Here is an 18,250-nt window from a genome sequence, read left to right on the forward strand (position 1 = left end):
TAAAACGTTTGAAAATAGTGCCATCAGACTCCAACGGACCTCTCTATCTTTGCTGGTGAGTTATCCAGTTACGGGATACGTAACAGTTGAAAGCCTGGAAGAGGCAAATGTCCCATTTGAGTGTGTCCAAGATGTGGATGCACGTGGTACTGAACCTAGTAATGGAGCTCAGAAAAAGTCTGAGGTACTTGATTCAGTTGAAAAGGAATGCAGTCCTTGTGGGTCAGATGGACTTGGTTCAGTGAAGAAAGGGTTAACCATGGTAATAGTGGGAAGTGACAGTTCCCAGATGTTTGTGCTCGAAGGTGTATTAAAAGTTAGTGAGGAGATAACAGGTGGTGAGGTGAATATTATTATTGAAGGAAAAGGGAAAAGTGTAGTTTCCAAATCGAATGAAGAAAATTTGAAGTCTGGATTGATGTCAGATGCAGCAACCAGGCTACAGAGACAATGGCTTGGTACCGCGGTGCCTGTGAATCAATTACAGGTTGAGTTGGAAGGTAAAGGAACCCCACACGCTATTGTTATTCCAGAGTGTGGTGTGAAACTGCAGAATTCGAAATGCTGTTTGAACAAAGAGGGATCGCTGGCATTGAGAACTAATTGCCTGAAGGGTCCTGAAGAGAAAACTAGCAACTTGCGTAAAATTAAAAAATTGTGTGGAAATTCGGAAAATGGTCTAAGTTTTGAACACATAAAATAACTCCTGTGAAAGGAGTGGGCGAAAGCCTATTTCGCCAGGGTGCACAAGTTCACCATGTGGGAATCAACTGGAAAAGAGGCGAGGATTAATGGGACACCATTTTTAAATAGCAGAAGCCGGTCTTAAGGGATTTCGACAAAGGATGTGAATAATAAAGACAACCCCCATGGAAGCTTGACTGTTAAGTTTGAAAGTAACATAAAGATTAGTATTCTGCATGAATTTTTGTAGTATACATGTAAGCTAAGGTCACAACTCTTTAGTTTTGTTTGCTGAAGGAAAGAAAATAAAAAAAATAGGTGGTTATTAAATTTGAGTCTGATGCTACAAGACTTTAGTAAGGTACAAGATGTTAAGGTATTAAAGGAAGTGACAATGTAATCGTTAACTGTTTGGATGCTGAATTGAATGTATAACTATATTACTCTGTAGTGAAAAAAAACTTTTGTATTGTGTTAGATTCTAAAATCCTGTAAGACTCTGTATTACTTTGTTTTTACCGATGGTAAAAATGCGTTGAAGAAAGGGGGTGTTATGACTGTGCCCCAACTCTGAGGGGCCGAAGGGTACAAAGTAGCCCCCTCCTTTTTGAGAATCGCAAGATCGCTATTAATTCAGGTCTGGGACCCAGGAAATGGGAGAGAGACACGCAGAATCCACAAGGGGTTTGGAATGTCCTGGCCCCTCAGCGATCCAAAGCCATGGAAAACGGTCATTGTCTCCTGGAGACGGAATTGTGTATTGAGTACTGTACTATTTATTTGAAGCCCTCAGGGAATGACCAAAGTGGGCTGGTTGAGGGATGGCATCATTCCAACCTGATTGACATCTGAGACCCCGTGAGTAAGGATAAAAGAGGGTCTGGGGAACAACCCCTTTAGACGCACCAGGAGAAACGCTAGAAATCCCGTGACAGCGTTTAATAGCGGCAGCCGGTGGGGCCTGCGTGCGTCCTTTCCCGTTGCCTGGGATTGGCAGGACTGACCATGGAAGAACGGCTTAGCTAAAAGGAAAAGGACACCAACGACATTTCGAAGGATCGACATCATAAAAAAGGAAACTCTGGCAAGTTCCAAAATCTCTCTCTCTCTCTCCAACCAAAAGTCTGCAGTCTGAATGAACTTGAATGACTTTTATATTTCCGTCGGACAATACATTATCCCCTAGACAACGATAGAGCTTATTTCTTATTGATTATTATTATACCTGCACTTTTAGGTTTAGTATTGATGACGTATATTATCTGTATGTTTGCATTGATATTATTTTTGTGTATTTTTATCAATAAATACTGTTAAAAATAGTACCATCAAACTTCAACGGACCTCTCTATCTTTGCTGGTAAGTGACCCAGTTACGGGGTATGTAACAATAGATCCACAACTCCATGGGTGAAAAAGTTTTTCCTCAACTCTGTTCTAAATGGCCTACCCCTTATTCTTAAACTGTGGCCTCTGGTTCTGGACTCCCCCAACATCGGGAACATTTTTCCTGCCTCTAGCATGTCCAATCAAGTGTACAGTACAAATGGAGCTTGACATGATAGTTTTGATTCAGTAAATCTAATCATGATGCTGCTGCTCTGTTGACTTCTGAAAGTGTTTGGCTCCTCACTCTGTATTAAAAAGTACCCTCAATTAGAATTAGTGCTGAGGTTGAGAACTGGCAATAAGAATCTAAGAGGTAAGGAGACAGACAACGTCTAGGTAAAATCTACGGAACCAGCTATTAGATATTTGAAAGCCCTGCAAAGTTTAATTGTGCATAAAACTAACAAAGAGTAAATTATAAGTTACTCCAAGGTTTGATACAGTGATAGGTTAATCTGTGAATTATTCCAAGTAACTAAGCACAACTAATCATTGGAGCTTTTGATAATGGTCATAAAATAATGCACCATGGAAGGCGGATGTTTAACCCATTGTGACAATGACTTCTAAAGAGATAATCAGTTAGTCATACTCTGCCTGTTTCTTGTCCTGCTTTGTTTTCTTATTAAAATATTTATCCAATTTGTTTTGAAAGTTACTATTAAATTTGGCCCCTCCATTCTTTCAGGCAGGTCATGTCAGATCACAACCCACTGCCTTAACAAGTTTCCTGAATCTCCCCCTTGCTGTTATCATTTTTTAAATCTATCTGCCATTGGAAACCCTTTCTTCAGTTCTGCTCTAACAAGATTCTTCACAATAACCCAACCCAAATTTCCTTGACAAGAAAAAAAGTTATCATGCTTCGTTCATTACTGATGGATGGAAGGGTTCCATCCCAGTGCCCCCCAGGGATACCTAATTGCTGCTGTTCCTATGAATACTAGTTTGCATTCCACTCCTGTTCTTGTAACATCTCTGCCTCTTGAGCAACACTATGGGAAACTTGGCATTAGTTGAGACAGCTTATCAATAATTAAAATTATGCAGTTAATCAATCAATACAAAGTAAATCAGTGGAAAGTAAAGACAACTCAGGTCAGAAGGGAGAATTCTACACCGAGATACTAGATGAAGTGTGAGCAGGATTTATTACTGTGGTGTTCATTTATAGTGAAGAGGATCGAAACAATGTCATTTTAAAGTGAAAACAATACCATGTAACGGAATAGATTAACATCTCTCTTACAATGAAAAGGGCTACCTATTTAAAGTGAAACTTGATCATGCCAGTTTACACATCTTAAACCCATCTCCAGAACCAATCCTGAAGCTACAGTAAATGATGGCATATAAATCCTCTAGTAAACCCTCTCATCATTTGAGTATACTTCCAGAATGTGTTCATTGCATTCCATAAAACCTGTTGTAACACACACACACACACACACACACACACACACACACACACACACACAAAAACACCCCCCCCACCCAGAGGAACTCAGCAGGTCAGGCAGCATCTATGGAGAGGAGCAAATAGCTGCAATCACTAGTTAACCTTTATCAACGCTGTCCCGTTATTTGGTCAATTTTAACACCAGCTCAGATAGACCTAAAAGACAGGGTGCTGGGATCCAAGGCAAGAGCCGAATTTGCTCACTCTCCTCGATGGTCACTCCCCTCTCTATGGCACTGAGGTTATGAAGACCGGCCTGGTGGCTCTGCTCCACATCTGCTAATATGATGAACTGATAAGCAAGACTTCGGGCCGACTCCGGGCTGTTCCGGGGTTCAGATCTGAGGTCTCGATTTGGTTCAGAATGTTGTTGTTCACTTCAATTGTTTGCATGATTTGTGTTTTTTTTCTTTCTCTTGCAGTTTGGGTGCTGTTTTTTTTATTTTTCTCTTTCATTGGGTTCTTCTGGGTTTCTTGCTTTGTGGCTACCTGTGAGCAAGCAAATCTCAAAATTGTATAATCTATACATCCTTTGATAATAAATGTACTTTGATCTTGGTCTTTGATCTTATCTTACACCATCCCACTGTGTACCTGCTTTAGTTTATCATCTGCTGCAGTCCGCACCTATGCCTGTCTGCCCATTATACTTTCCCTTGTATCCAATAAGAAGTTTGGAAAGCATGTACAGTATGTGAGCTATTTATTTGAGGTTGGGTAGTTTACATATACACCTACTACACCTGTGTGAATCCCTGCGGCATCTGGTGACCCTGTGATCTTTGTTTTGGAGGCCAACATCAGAATGTCTCTCAAAAGGGTGAAACCCTCGTAAGGCATCAGGCACTGATGATGAAACTGATAGAGCTCTAAAAACCTTTGTCAACCAACAGGTGGGAGTATTCAAGGACGTCTTCAATCTCTCACTGCTGCAGTCAGAGGTCCCCACCTGCTTCAAAAGGATGACAATCATACCAGTGGCCAAGAAGAGCAGAGTGAGCTGCCTCAATGACTATCACCCAGTGGCACTCACACCTACTGTGATGAAGGGCTTTGAGAGGTTGGTCATGGCCACAATCAACTCCTGTCTCAGCAAGGAAATGGACCCACTGCAATTTGCCTATCGCCACAAATAGGTCTACAGCGGATGCAATTTCACTGGCTCTTCTCTCGGCCTTGGACCACCTAGACAATAATAGTACCTATGCCAGGCAGCTGTTTATTAGCTACAGCTCAGTGTTCTACTCAATCATACTCTCAGTTCTAATCAACAAGCTCCAAAACCTGGGCTGTTGTACCTCCCTCTGCAAATGGATCCTTGACTCCCTCATTGGGAGACCCCAGTCTGTGCAGATCAGAAATAACATTTCCACCTCACTGACAATCAACACTGGTGCACCTCAAGTATGTGTGCCTAGCCCACTGCTCTACTCTCTATACACCCATGATAAAGCTCAAAGGTAATCTATAAGTTTGTCAATGGCACAACTATTGTTGACAGAATTTCAGATGGTGATGAGAGGGCGTACAGGAGAGAGGTGTATCAGCTGGCTGAGTGGTGTTGCAGCAACAACCTTGCACTCACCATCAGTAGGATCAAGGAATTGATTGTGGACTTCAGGAAGGGGAAGTCAAGGGAACACACTCCAATCCTCATCAAGGGATCAGAAGTGGAAAGGATGAGTGCTTTCAAGTTTCTGGGTGTCAATATCTCTGAGGATCTATTGTGGCCCAACACATTGATACAATTATGAAGAAAGAATAACAGCAGCAATATTTCATAAAGGTGTTTGAGGAGAATTAGTATGTCACCAAAACCATTTGCAAATTTCTACAGATAGACTTAGGGGAGCATTCTAACTGGTTGCATCAACATCTGGTATAGGAGGGATCACTGCACAGGATGATAAAAGTTGCAGAAAGTTGTAAACTCAGCCAGCTCCTTCATGGGCACTAGCCTCCCCAGTGTCCAGGACATCTTCAAAAGGTGTTGCCTCAAAAAGGGGGCATCCATCATTAAGGACCCTCATTACCCAGGATATGCCTTCTTCTCATTGCTACCATCAAGGAAGTCATTTCTTCCTCTCTGCTATCAGATTTCTGAATGGATAATGAGCCCATGAACGCTACCTTAATGTTTTCCCTCTCTTTTGTACTACTTATTAATTATATATATATATATATATTTAAAGAGTGGAACTGCCCCAGTGCAATCGCTTTTCCTCTTTAAAGAGATTTCCTGTCATCAATATATACTTATTGTAGTTATAGTTTTTATTATTATGTATTACAAGGGACTGCTGCTGCAAAACAACAAATTTCATGACAGATACTGGTGATGTTAAACCTGATCCTGATACAGTATAAACAGCCTTCTGAGTGGTGCTAAGAGCTTGTATGTTTTGTTGTTTGCACGACTTGTTCTTTTTTCTGCACGCTGGGTGTTTAATGGTCTTTGTTGTGTGGGGTTGTCCTCTAAACAGGTTGTATGGTGTTTTTCTGTTTCATGACTGTCTGTGGGGAAGATGACGCGCAGGGTTATATATTGTACACATACTTTGAAACTTTGAGATTGACAAAAAGACTTGCAGTAATTTAATAAGTGGGTTTTAACCTTTGTAGAGTTGTTTCACATTTTTCACATTAATCAAAAACATCACAATCAATTTGATGCCACAAACTGTTGTTGCAATGTTTTAAGTCAGGTGGTTTGTCAGTTTTTCAGATCAATATTTGCAGTAAAGTCATGAAGAGAAAAGAGCAAGATGAGCTTTTAGCAAATGCTAATTTTCCTCATCCAAAGTATGTGAACTACATAACATACTAAAGAAGGGATGTAATTCAGCTATTCCCAGGACTGGTGGGCTTGAGTTATAAGGAAAGGCTTGATAGGCTGGATCAATTTTCTCTGGAGCACAAGAAACTGAAGGGTAACTCGAGAGGTTTATAAAGTCCTGAGGAACATATACAAGGTGGAAGTTCAGTCTTTTTCCTTGGGTCAAGAGCTGGAGCTGGAGGACATAGGACATAGATTTAAAGATATAAAATGGACCTGAGAGTACATTCATACAGAGGGTAGTGGGAATATGGTATGAACTACTGGAGATGCACTTACAATGTTTGGATATTTGGACGCATACAGTATGTGGAAAGAAAAAGTTTGGAAGAATATGAGTCCAACACAGGCAAATGGGCTCTTGGTCAGCATAGGTGAGTTGGGCAAAAGGCCTGTTTCAGAATCAGAATAGGTTTATCATGCAGTATGTCATGACATTTGTTGTTTTGTTGCAGCAGCACAGTTCAATACTTAAAAGAATGTATAAGTTACAATAAGGAATATTAAAAAGCTAAAAAAGTAAAGCAGTACAAATAAAGTGCAAAAATAGTGAGGGTTCATGGGTTTATGGACTGTTCAGAAATCTGATGGGGAGAGGCCAAAGTTGTTTCTAAAGCATTGAGTGTGTGTTGCACTGTGCTGCTGCCACAAAATGACAAATTTCACGAAGTATATCAGTGATATTAAACCGGATTCCGATTCTGAACAGTTAGGAATTGCTCCACACCAATACACTGACCCTCGGGAATGGATTACCCTAGTTCCAAATCTTGCTCTGAAATTCCTCCTTATTCTACAATTACCACTGGCCACTTCTCTCCCACACACCACATCTCCAATTCTGGGCAGCCCAAGGAGCCAGTTCAATTGGAGCAGCAGAGACTTTCAGAGCTCAAGGAGTTACAAACTTGGGCAACATCTCTGGGGGAATTAAATGAAGGCTTGAGAATTTTAGGGTACAGTGCCAGGTAAGGATCACAGAATGAGGATTGGTGTGAGTCAGGATCTTGGTTGCAAAGTGGATGATAGTAAATGCATAAGGGAGTCAATTTTATGTTTGCATTGATGGTGAATGTAGAAAAGATTGCCATTTATACACTCTGAAATGCTAAACACTTCAGGATTTCCTTGGATTCATAATTAAATGTGGAAATACAGAAATTATTCTCAGTAATCATTAACTGTCTAGAGGCAGTATTTCTTCTTTTATCAAATTTCTCCACTGCAATGAAAACTTGTTTTACTTAAAATGCCCTGCAAGTACAGATCTTAATTGCATGAGATCCAAGTATGTTTTAAATGGCATACTGAGCTATAATTACTGGTTAGAAAAATCTATGATTCTGATTTTATGTACCTGGAATGTAATTCTGTCAGATCAATATTTTAAAATGTAATGAATTGTAAAATGTAATTAATTTACAATGCCAAAAATATTTTATTTAATTTTAAAGATTATTTATGATATCTCAAATTCTACCTTGATCTTATGTATATTTCCCATCTTTAATTCACACTCTACAAAATGTTTAAAATATCAGCTAAAACTATGCTTTTTCCTTTCCAATTTGCTATCTATGGGAATTCTTCATTATCTGCCAGTGTGTTGTCATTATCTTTGATGGATACCAGGACTCCTCATGACCTAATATTTGAGAGCAGTTGTTGAGGAAAAGAATTAGTCCATGCCAAGTAGATCAGTAATTATTTCAAGGCAGTTCCCTTGAGGTCAAATGGGCTGCACTATTGTTTTGCTGCTAACCAGAAATTATAAAAATGTGATTGTCATCAGTTTTCTCATTCTGCCAGGGTGTTCATGGTTTTTCTTCCAGTCTGGCAGCCCATGAGCCAGACAACCTTTTAAGGTCAGATAGAAGGAAGAACTTGACTTTCATTGAAAGGACGGGTGACCTCATTGATAAGTTTGTACAGAGCTTGACAATTCAGAAACAGCAAAGATATTTCCCCAGGCTGAGATTTCTAGAACCAGGGATTGTAGTCACAAATTAAACAGTCATCCATTACATACAGAAATGTAAGAATTTTCTTCACAGAAAGGCAATTCTCTCTGAAAGAGAGTTACTCAGAGTATTCAAGACAGGGTGATAGATTTTGGATATTAAAGGAATCAGAATCAGGTCCTGACGAAGGGTCTCGGCCTGAAATGTTGACTCTTTATTCCTCTCCATAAATACTGCTGAACCTGCTGAGTTCCTCCAGCATTTTGTGTTCAGGTTTATTATCATTTTTATATGTTGTGAAATGTGTTGTTTTGTGGTAGCAGTACAGCACAGTACATACAATATACTACAAATTACAATAAGAAATATATATGAAAATTTAAATAAGTGCTAAAAGAAAGCAATGGTTACTGAATTAGTGCAGGAAAGTGGCACTGAGGTAAATGATCTTATTTAATAATTGAGCAAACTTGAGGAGCCAAATGGCAATCTCCTGCTTCTGTTTCTATGTTCTAAAAAGGACAATTAAATATTGATTTGAATCTTTATGACTGTAATCTGGGTTTTATTTCCTGGAGAGCTACATGGATGGACTCATATCTTCCTGATTACAAAGACTGCTTGCATCTCTTTAAGATCAAGTCGCTGTTCCTGACCCAGCACATTTGGTGCTGAGATTCTCATGCATGTTTCAGTTGTATCCAGAATTATGGATAAACCCATTTAAGCCAAGTTTATTGTCAAGTGCACAAGTACACAAGGTGCAGGTGCAATGAAAAACTTCCCTGGTTGTAAAAAAGTAGCTGTTCCAAAATCTGGTGTTGAGGGACTTCAGGCTTCTGTAGTTCCTGTCTGATGGTAGTAGCAAAAAGAAGGCATGATCTGGATAGTGGGGTCCCTTGATGACAAAATGACTTCCATCTCATTAAAATTCAGTAGCCTTCTGTGTCACTTCTCTTTGTGTACTCTCTCTAATCTTCAAACCTTAGACAACATTCTGGCATCTGGATCTGAACATGTTTTAAATAACTTTCACTTGCAAACCAACACTGGCTTTCAGTCAAGCAGCACATAATATAAAATTCTTAATTTTCTGTTCTAATCCCTCTATGTTTGTACTCTCCATCGCCATAGCATCCACTGCTATCAATATTCAAGAGACTTACGCCTCTGCACTTGAGGATTCTTAAGCATCCCTGGCATTAATTACATTGTGCCCTCGTTTACTTACACCCTAGGTTTTGCATTTCTCTCCCTAGGCCTCTCTGGATCTTTATCTCTTCCCGCCCTCCAAGATTTTACCTTTGGTTACTTAACCTACTTCTCAAAGTAATCTGATAACAAGCCTATGAAGCATATCAGGACCTTTTACTTATATATTTATCTATCTATCCATATATTTATCGATTGATTGATTCACTCATTCATAGAGATACAGTGCAAAACAGGCCCTTCCTTCATTCGAGCAGTGCCACCCCGCAACCCCCAATTTAACCCTAGCCTAATCACTGACAATTTACAATGACCAATTAACCTACTGTCAGAAACACACTGAGTCTCAGCAATTTGCAGAACGGTAAACTTTATTTTTCGAGTCTGCAGAGTCGGACCCAACCAGCTCCTGCTAGATTGAGTGCCGAATTACACTTTGCACAGTTTTTTATACCCTACATTCTTCTTTAATCTCATTACAAAATTACAAATGTGATTACCCCTTTGGCCCACTTATCAGCCTCAGCGCATTAACACCGTTATTGTTCAATCGTTAAGCATGTCTTCCCGTTACCCGTTGTAACGTTCTCCTTCGGGTGTAACGAAACGCCGAATTTAACGTCCGGATAAACCACAGTTAATAAGAACCAGATCGCAGTAAGATTAACCATTTACTGTTCACTCTTCACATTAACATATGGTGAAAACTGTTGATAAAACAATACAAGATTGATACAGTATTTGTTCCTTCCTTAATATCACATTTCAAGTGTAAATACTTGCAAAGGTGACTATAACTACATTACACTAAGGTGCAGTATACAGGGAGAGTTTACCTGCTCCATTGACTACTTTAAATACACTTCCATGCAAACTATCCGCGACTCTTTAACTAACGAAAGCATAAACATTATCTACCGTCGTTACCTCTAACAGGATCAGCATTAATATCTTAGTTCAATATATCGATTATCTATTAACTTACAGCGTTGCTCTCACTGTGATTTCTCATGCCTGCAAAACAACTTCTGCTCGGGTCTGCCTCGTGGTGAGCCCCCACCCTCGCGCTAATTTCAAACCGGTATTTTCCCACAAGACGCGGCGAAACCGGATGTGACGTCATCGCATGCCGATATATTTTACATGCAATGAATACACTTTAAACACTTCTAATTCTAACTAGAAAATACTATTGAATGAATTACTAAGCGAAAATATTATAAACTAAATAACTGTCGTAAAGACAGCACACCCGTATCGCTTCTTTAATCAGCAAGCTATTGTTTCATCCTGATTTTGCAAATTGGTTTATACATTGCCCTGCAAGTTGCTTTGCACGTTCTTTCTGTGTCAGCACATTCTAAATGGACTCCTTAAGAATCATTTCTCTCAATCCACCCTTTTTCTTTTTAGAATGTGCTATCAGTTGGGCTTTTGCCACGGGTTTACATAGGCTTCTTCCTCTAGCTCTATTTCCCTTTGTAGGAGTACCTGAACAGGATCAGCTGGGGCCCCTGGTTGCATGACTTGTCTTGCCACCCGAGCTACTAGCTCCCGCAAGCAGGGGATTAGACATGGTAGCAGAAGGAGGACCATCAATCCCCCTCCTATAACCCCTAAAGCGGTTCGCCACCAGCCTCCTTTCAACCATCCGTCCAGCCAGTCCCAATACCCCAGCGGCTTCCAGGTCTGTACCGGCACGTGGGCCAGTTTCCTTATTTTATCTGATATTTTTTTTGAACCACCTTTCCGATGTCATCTATCTTTAAGCAGCAGTTGGTTAGATTAAACTTTCCACATACTCCTCCTTTTTGTTGTAGTCATAACATTTCTCGTTTACATGCGAGTGTGATACAAAGGACCCTGGAAAAACCGTCATGCCCACCCTTACCGTCGTCCTGCACTTATCACATCCCCCTTCAGCGCTTCTCAACAATAGCAGTATATACATTACAGTCCCAAAGTTCATGCTGTCCGTCTTTTGAGCTTTAGCACCATCGGGTCTTCTCCCTGGACGCAAGTCCATTCTGCACCTTCTTCGGGCTTTACGGGTCCCTTGATTCTCGCGGCGTGGGTCCACCCTTTTTCTTTTGTCCTTACTGCGGCTTCGGTGGTCAGTAGCACCTGGAATGGGCCTTCCCACTGCGGCTGTAACTTCTCTGGCTTCCAAGTCTTAATCAGGACCCAGTCACCGGGCTGAGTTCGGTGGAGTGCGAAGTCCAGAGGTGGGGTTTGTGCGAGTAACCCCTTCCTGCGCAATTCTGCAAAAGAACGAGACAGTGCCTGTAAATAGTCCCTTACAAAGACATCTCCCCCTTGCAGGGAAGGATAGCCCTCCACCTTGTTCCAATATGGAAGGCCAAACAACATTTCATAAGGGGATACTCCTATATCTTTTCGAGGAGCCGTGCGGATTCTTAGTAGGGCCAGGGGTAGACACTTGGTCCAGGGTAGCTTGGTTTCCATCATTAGTTTTGTCAATTGCGTCTTCAAAGTACTGTTCATCCTCTCAACTCTTCCTGAGCTCTGAGGGTGCCGGGGGTGTGCAGCTTCCACTGGATTCCTAAGGCGTCACAGATTAGCTGGTGTGTTTTTGAGGCAAAGTGTGTTCCCCTATCTGAATCAATAGACCCCATTATTCCATATCTCGGGACTATATTTTCTAATAGGATCCGTGCCACTGTAGGGGCGTCCGCTTTAGTGGTTGGGAATGCTTCCACCCACCTAGTGAAGTGATCCACAATTACTAACAGGTACTTCCATCTCTGAACTTGTGGTAGTTCCGTAAAGTCTATTTGGATCCGATGGAACGGTCGGACGGCTAGTGTTTGTCCCCCTTTATGGGTGGCACGCATCATTTTCTTGTTTACCTTTTGGCAGGTGTAACAGCCCCACACCTCCTGTTGAGCTAGTGTGAATATCCCTTTACAAACATAGTCCCTTAGGATAGTGTCGCACATAGCTTGCACTCCCCAATGGCTTTGTTGGTGTAGTTGTTGCAGTATATGACGAGTTACTTCCTTATTCAGTACTTGCCGTCCGTCGGGGGTCTTCCACTCGCCTTCTGATGTTTGTCGGGCTCCCAGCTGGCTCATAGCGTCTATTTCTACTTGGGTGAATACTGGTAGTTTGTTAAGCCCTTCCCTTATTGGTATCAGGGTTAGAAGTCGGACCGTTTTTTCCATTGCTGCCCGCTTGGCTTCTTCATCTGCGAGCCGGTTTCCTATTGCTTCCGGGGCTGTTCCTCGTTGATGTCCTGGAACGTGAACCACTGCAATTTCTTGTGGTAGTGTTAGAGCTTCCAGAGTCATGCTTATCATTTGTTCGTGAGCTAATTCCCTTCCCCTGGCTGTTATCAACCCCCGTTCTTTCCAAATCTTTCCGAAGGTGTGTACCACTCCATAGGCATACTTAGAATCGGTGTATATAGTGCCTATTTTGTTTCTTAACAGTTGCAGTCCCCTCTGCAAGGCATATAGTTCACAAGACTGGGCTGACCAATTACCTGGGAGCCGGCCGGACTCCACCGTCTCCCTAGTCCTCCCGTCTATAATAGCATATCCACTGTGTCGTACCCCATTGATGCATCTGGAGGAGCCGTCGATATATAGTTCCTCGCCTTCAATTAGGGGAACTTCTTGTAGATCTTCCCTACTTTTTGTCTGAAGGTCTGTTAGCTCCACGCAGTTATGCTCGGTTTCCTCCCCTGTTGATTCCCCGTATAAGAACTGTGCCGGGTTACAACTATTGTTCTTTTCAAAGCTTAAATCATCCCCTACCATCAGAATGGTTTCGTATTTCAGTATGCGAGAGTCCGTCAACCACCGCTGAGCTTTTTGGGCTAAGAGGGTGCTAACGGAGTGCGGGGTATACACCGTCATTCTTCCCCCAAAGGTTAATTTCCGTGCTTCTTCTACTAGTACGGCAGCTGCCGCTACGGCTTGTATGCACGTCGGCCATCCCCGGGATACCGGGTCTAACATTTTTGATAAAAAGGCCACAGGTTGCCGCTTTCCTCCTTTTTCTTGGGTTAGTACTCCTAACGCAGTTCCTTCATTGTTTGTTGCATACAGCTGAAAGGGCTTTTCCAGTGCTGGCAGTGTTAATACCGGGGCCCGAATTAGTTGCCCTTTTATTTTCCTGAACTTCTGTTCTTCTTCTTCGGTCCAGCTGATTATTCCCCGGTCTTCCTTTGCCAATTTGTCGTACATAAACTTCACCAGGGGGGTATAATTCTCTATCCAAATCCGGCAATAGCCCACTAAGCCCAGAAATTGTCTTATTTCCTTCTTTGTCCTGGGAAGCGGTATTTTTAGTTATTCCCGCTATTCTTTCTGGGGTTATTTGGCGGTGCCCTTTACTGACTCTGTGTCCGAGATATGTTATTTCCTTCTCGACAAATTGCAGTTTCTTCTTGGACACCCGCAATCCTTTTTCTCCTAGGTAATTCAGGAGTCTTATAGTATCGTCTCGCACTACCTCCTCTGCTGGTCCCGATAGTAGTAGGTCATCGACATACTGTAATAGTTGGTTCTTTTCGGTACAATGGAATCCAGCCAATACTTGCTCCAGTACCTGTTCGAATAGGTTTGGGGACTCCGTGAACCCTTGGGGCAAGACGGTCCACCGGAGTTGCTTCTTCCGCCCAGTGAAGGGATTTTCCCATTCAAATGCGAACATATCTCGGCTACCTTCCTCCAACGGGCAACTCCAAAAGGCATCTTTTAGATCTATCACACTGAACCATTCATGTTCAGGAGGTATTTTGCTCATTAATGTATAGGGGTTAGGCACTACCGGGTATCGTGTTTGGACTACCGCATTTAAGCCTCTCAGATCTTGAACCATTCGATACGTGCCGTCGGGCTTTCGGACCGGTAGGATGGGGGTATTAAAGGGTGACATACATTCTTCCAGGAGTCCATCTGATACTAATGTCTCAATTACAGGTTGTAATCCCCTCCTCCCTTCCATGGCAATGGGATATTGCCGTCTTCTCTCTTCTGCTTGTTTGTCCCACTGTGGGTCGTTTACTGGAAATTTCCGGTCCCCCGGTAACTCATTCGGCTGTTCCCTTCCCCAAATTGATATTGCAGCTTGTCGTATCATTTGCCTCTCTTGTGCAGAAAATAGCGTTCCCATAATCGCATGCATTTCTTCCCAAGTGTAAACATTAGGTCCTAAGAATTGATCCAACTGTTCTGCCAGTCCCATCGGATCTTCTAATAAAGTTTTCATATCTTTCTTAAATCCTCGTACTTCGGTACTTGTCAGAGGGACGTTTACAAATCCTGTTCCTCCCCGTTCTCCTCCCATTGGAACCTCTCGAAGGGGACACAGCTGTACCTCTTCCTTTTTTAATTCGTCTTTCTTTTTCTTATCTGCTCCTGTCATACTCCTTGTTTCGATCCTTGCTTTTGCTTTTTCCCTAACATCCCTCTCTTCCCTCTTCGGGTCTATTTCTTCTGTTTTTTCACTTTCTTCACGTCCTCTCTCTGCTCCCGCAAAGGGCGCAGAAGGCTGGACATAGGGAGGGGGTAAATGATCGAGTGGGTCCCACTTCCGCTCCCCTTTAATGCCCAATTTAAAACTCTTTGTTGTTACTCCTGGCCAGGGAGCCCAACAAAAAGCATAAGCAATTTCTTCCGGTTTTACACTTGGTTTTGAATTAACGTAAATGTTTAAGGCTTGTCGTACCCAATCCTCCTCAGACCCAAGCCGCGGCCACCAGACCGCAGGTTTTTCTATCGGCTGTTTCGACCAAATTAAACAGTACTGTATCATTTTTTTCTTTTGTTTCCCTTTTAGTCTTCCACATCCCCAATTCTCAAACATTCTACCGAGGGGGCTATCAGGAGGAACCCCCGGGTATGGTCCCGGTCTCTCCGTTTCCTCTTTCCTTTTAGAGCCACCCCCTCCCATCTTATTCCGCTCTTACTTAATCAGGAGGACCCCCGGGTAGCGATCCCGGTCTTCTCCGTCCTTACTTATTCCCGCACCTTTCTACTATAATAGTAGGCACTTACCCGGTGCGTCCTGGGGACTTCCAGTACCAGGTACTGTCCCCTTCTCCCCGTTTACAGCTCTGCGCTGTCCGGATATCACTCGCTCAAGCCGCGTTGGAGCGACGAGCAAGGAGTCAGGGACCGCCAAACTCGGCGGGGTGCACCGTCTCCGATGTCCTTCCTCGTGTCCACCGCGACCGGAGTGTGGATCCCGGACGAGCCCCCACGTTGTCAGAAACACACTGAGTCTCAGCAATTTGCAGAACGGTAAACTTTATTTTTCGAGTCTGCAGAGTCGGTCCCAACCAGCTCCTGCTAGATTGAGTGCCGAATTACACTTTGCACAGTTTTTTATACCCTACATTCTTCTTTAATCTCATTACAAAATTACAAATGTGATTACCCCTTTGGCCCACTTATCAGCCTCAGCGCATTAACACCGTTATTGTTCAATCGTTAAGCATGTCTTCCCGTTACCCGTATCGCTTCTTTAATCAGCAAGCTATTGTTTCATCCTGATTTTGCAAATTGGTTTATACGTTGCCCTGCAAGTTGCTTTGCACGTTCTTTCTGTGTCAGCACATTCTAAATGGACTCCTTAAGAATCATTTCTCTCACCTACCAACCAGTAGGTCTTTGGATCGTGGGAGAAAACCAGAGCACCTGGAGGGAACCCACGTAGTCATGGGGAGAACATACAAACTCCTTACAGGCAGCAGTGGGAATGGAACTGGGGTCACTGGTACTGTAAAGTGTTGTGCTAACCACTGTGCCACCTCCACTTTGTTACGAATCCATAAAAGTAAGTTATTGTTGCTGTCAAAGTTTGTGGAGAGTATGAATTTCAGGTTGTATACTGTATACATACTCTGATATTAAATGTACTTTGAAACTTCGAACTGTCTTGAATTGAGAAATCTTTGCTTAATCCATAGTTTGAGTTTATTTGGAATTGAGATTTATATTTACTGCATGTGCTACTTGTTCTAACAGTTTTTGGTGAGGCAGTTCAAAGAGAGTTCTACTTTGCTTGTAACCCACCCTGTGCCTTCCTGTCTTTATCTTACGTCTATTTTATTTACCCCAGAAATTTTTGATTGGGGCAGTTTAGAGTAAAATAAACTCTTTCATCTAACTAGCTTTGTATTTACCTGTAGAGAGAATTTTATATCTAGCCAGTGTTTTATCTGTCTTGAGTGTCTTGGATGAGGCACTGGATTTGAATCTTCACTCTGCATAACTGATGCTATATCTGCCTTGAGAGGACTTGATAGATTACTGTAGAACCATAAAGGGAAATCAAGCCCAACTTGTCTGAGATCAGTCAGTCCTGGTGTAGTTGGAGGCCTGATGTTTGTGAGTCTGGGCCAGGGGCTGGAGGTTGGAGTCCCGATGTCTGCACACCTGTGAGCCGTAAGGATTGGAGTCTTGGTGACGGTCAAAAGACTAAGGCCTGGAGACTTGCAGACAGTCACGCCGAAGTGTCCCGGCAGGAAATCGGTATGTCGTGGGAGTCGGAAGATCTCCGGCTGTGTGCCCAGAGGCCCGACATCTTTGGGCACAGAGCTCAGAAAAAGTGATGCAATGGACTTCTAACATCGTAAACCGTTGAGTTGTTTGTTATGTCTCCCCTCTCGCTGTGAAATGGAGACACCTCTTTTTCCCTTATTAGGGAGAGAGAGCCTGTGGTATGTTGAATACCGGGTGAAACGCGAAGTCTTTGGGGTAACTGCAAGTCTGTGTCTTTGTTGCTACTTTGCTCATGCTTGAATGCTCAGTGGTGGGTGCTGATGTTTTCTTTTGCCAGTGGAGGGAGGGGTTACTGTTGCTTGCTGCCGCTTACATGCTGGGGAGGGGGAGGAAGCTGTGGGGGACTTTGTGGTTCTAACATTTAACCATCATTCATTCTTTGGGAGCAGTCCCCTGTTTTTGTGGATGGTTGCAAAGAAAAACCATTTCAGGATGTATATTGTATACATTTCTCTGATATTAAATGTACCTTTGAAACCTTTGGTCTGTCCTGGGTTTGGAGGCCTGTCTGTTTCTACGAGTGGGTGGGTGGCTAAGAGGATGAGAAAGAGACTAGTTTTGCTGTTGTTGATGTTTGTGTTCTGCTGAGCATTGTGGGCATGTGTGGCAATACTTGGGGGCTGCCCCTAGCACTTCCCTAGCATATTAGTTGTTAATCAGCCAATCATGCGGCAGCAACTCAATGCATAAAAGCATGCAGACATGGTCAAGAGGTTCAGCTGTTATTCTGAACAAACATCAGAATGGGGAAGAAATGTGATATAAGTGACCTTGACCATGGAATGATTGTTGGTGCCAGACAAGGTGGTTTGGGAATCTCAGAAACTGCTGACCTCTTGGGATTTTCGCACTCAACAGCCTCTAGAGTTTACAGAGAATGGTGCAAAAAACAAAAAATACACACAGTGTGCAGCAGTTCTGTGGGCAAAAACACCTTGTTAACGAGAGAGGTCAGAGGATGGCCAGATTAGTTCAAGCTGACAGGAAGCTGATATTAACCATGTGTTACCACAGTGGTGTGCAGAAGAGCACCCTTGAATGCACATCTCATCGAACCTTGAAATGAATGGGCTACAACAGCAGATGACCATGAATGTACAGAACTACACTCAGTGGCTGCTTTATTTAATGTCTCCTGTACCTAACAGCATGGCCATTGAGAGTATTTTTAAAT

At 42.6% G+C, this 18,250-nt stretch overlaps 1 protein-coding gene across 1 annotated transcript in view; it reads left to right on the forward strand.

Annotated features, from left to right (window-relative positions):
* Positions 1 to 18,250, forward strand: part of LOC132385138 (reticulocyte-binding protein homolog 2a-like) — a 262,129-nt gene that overhangs the window by 63,746 nt on the left and 180,133 nt on the right. The gene's annotated exons all lie outside the window — the stretch shown is intronic.

This window comes from Hypanus sabinus, chromosome X2, assembly GCF_030144855.1.
Source record: "Hypanus sabinus isolate sHypSab1 chromosome X2, sHypSab1.hap1, whole genome shotgun sequence".
Lineage (NCBI taxonomy): Eukaryota > Metazoa > Chordata > Chondrichthyes > Myliobatiformes > Dasyatidae > Hypanus > Hypanus sabinus.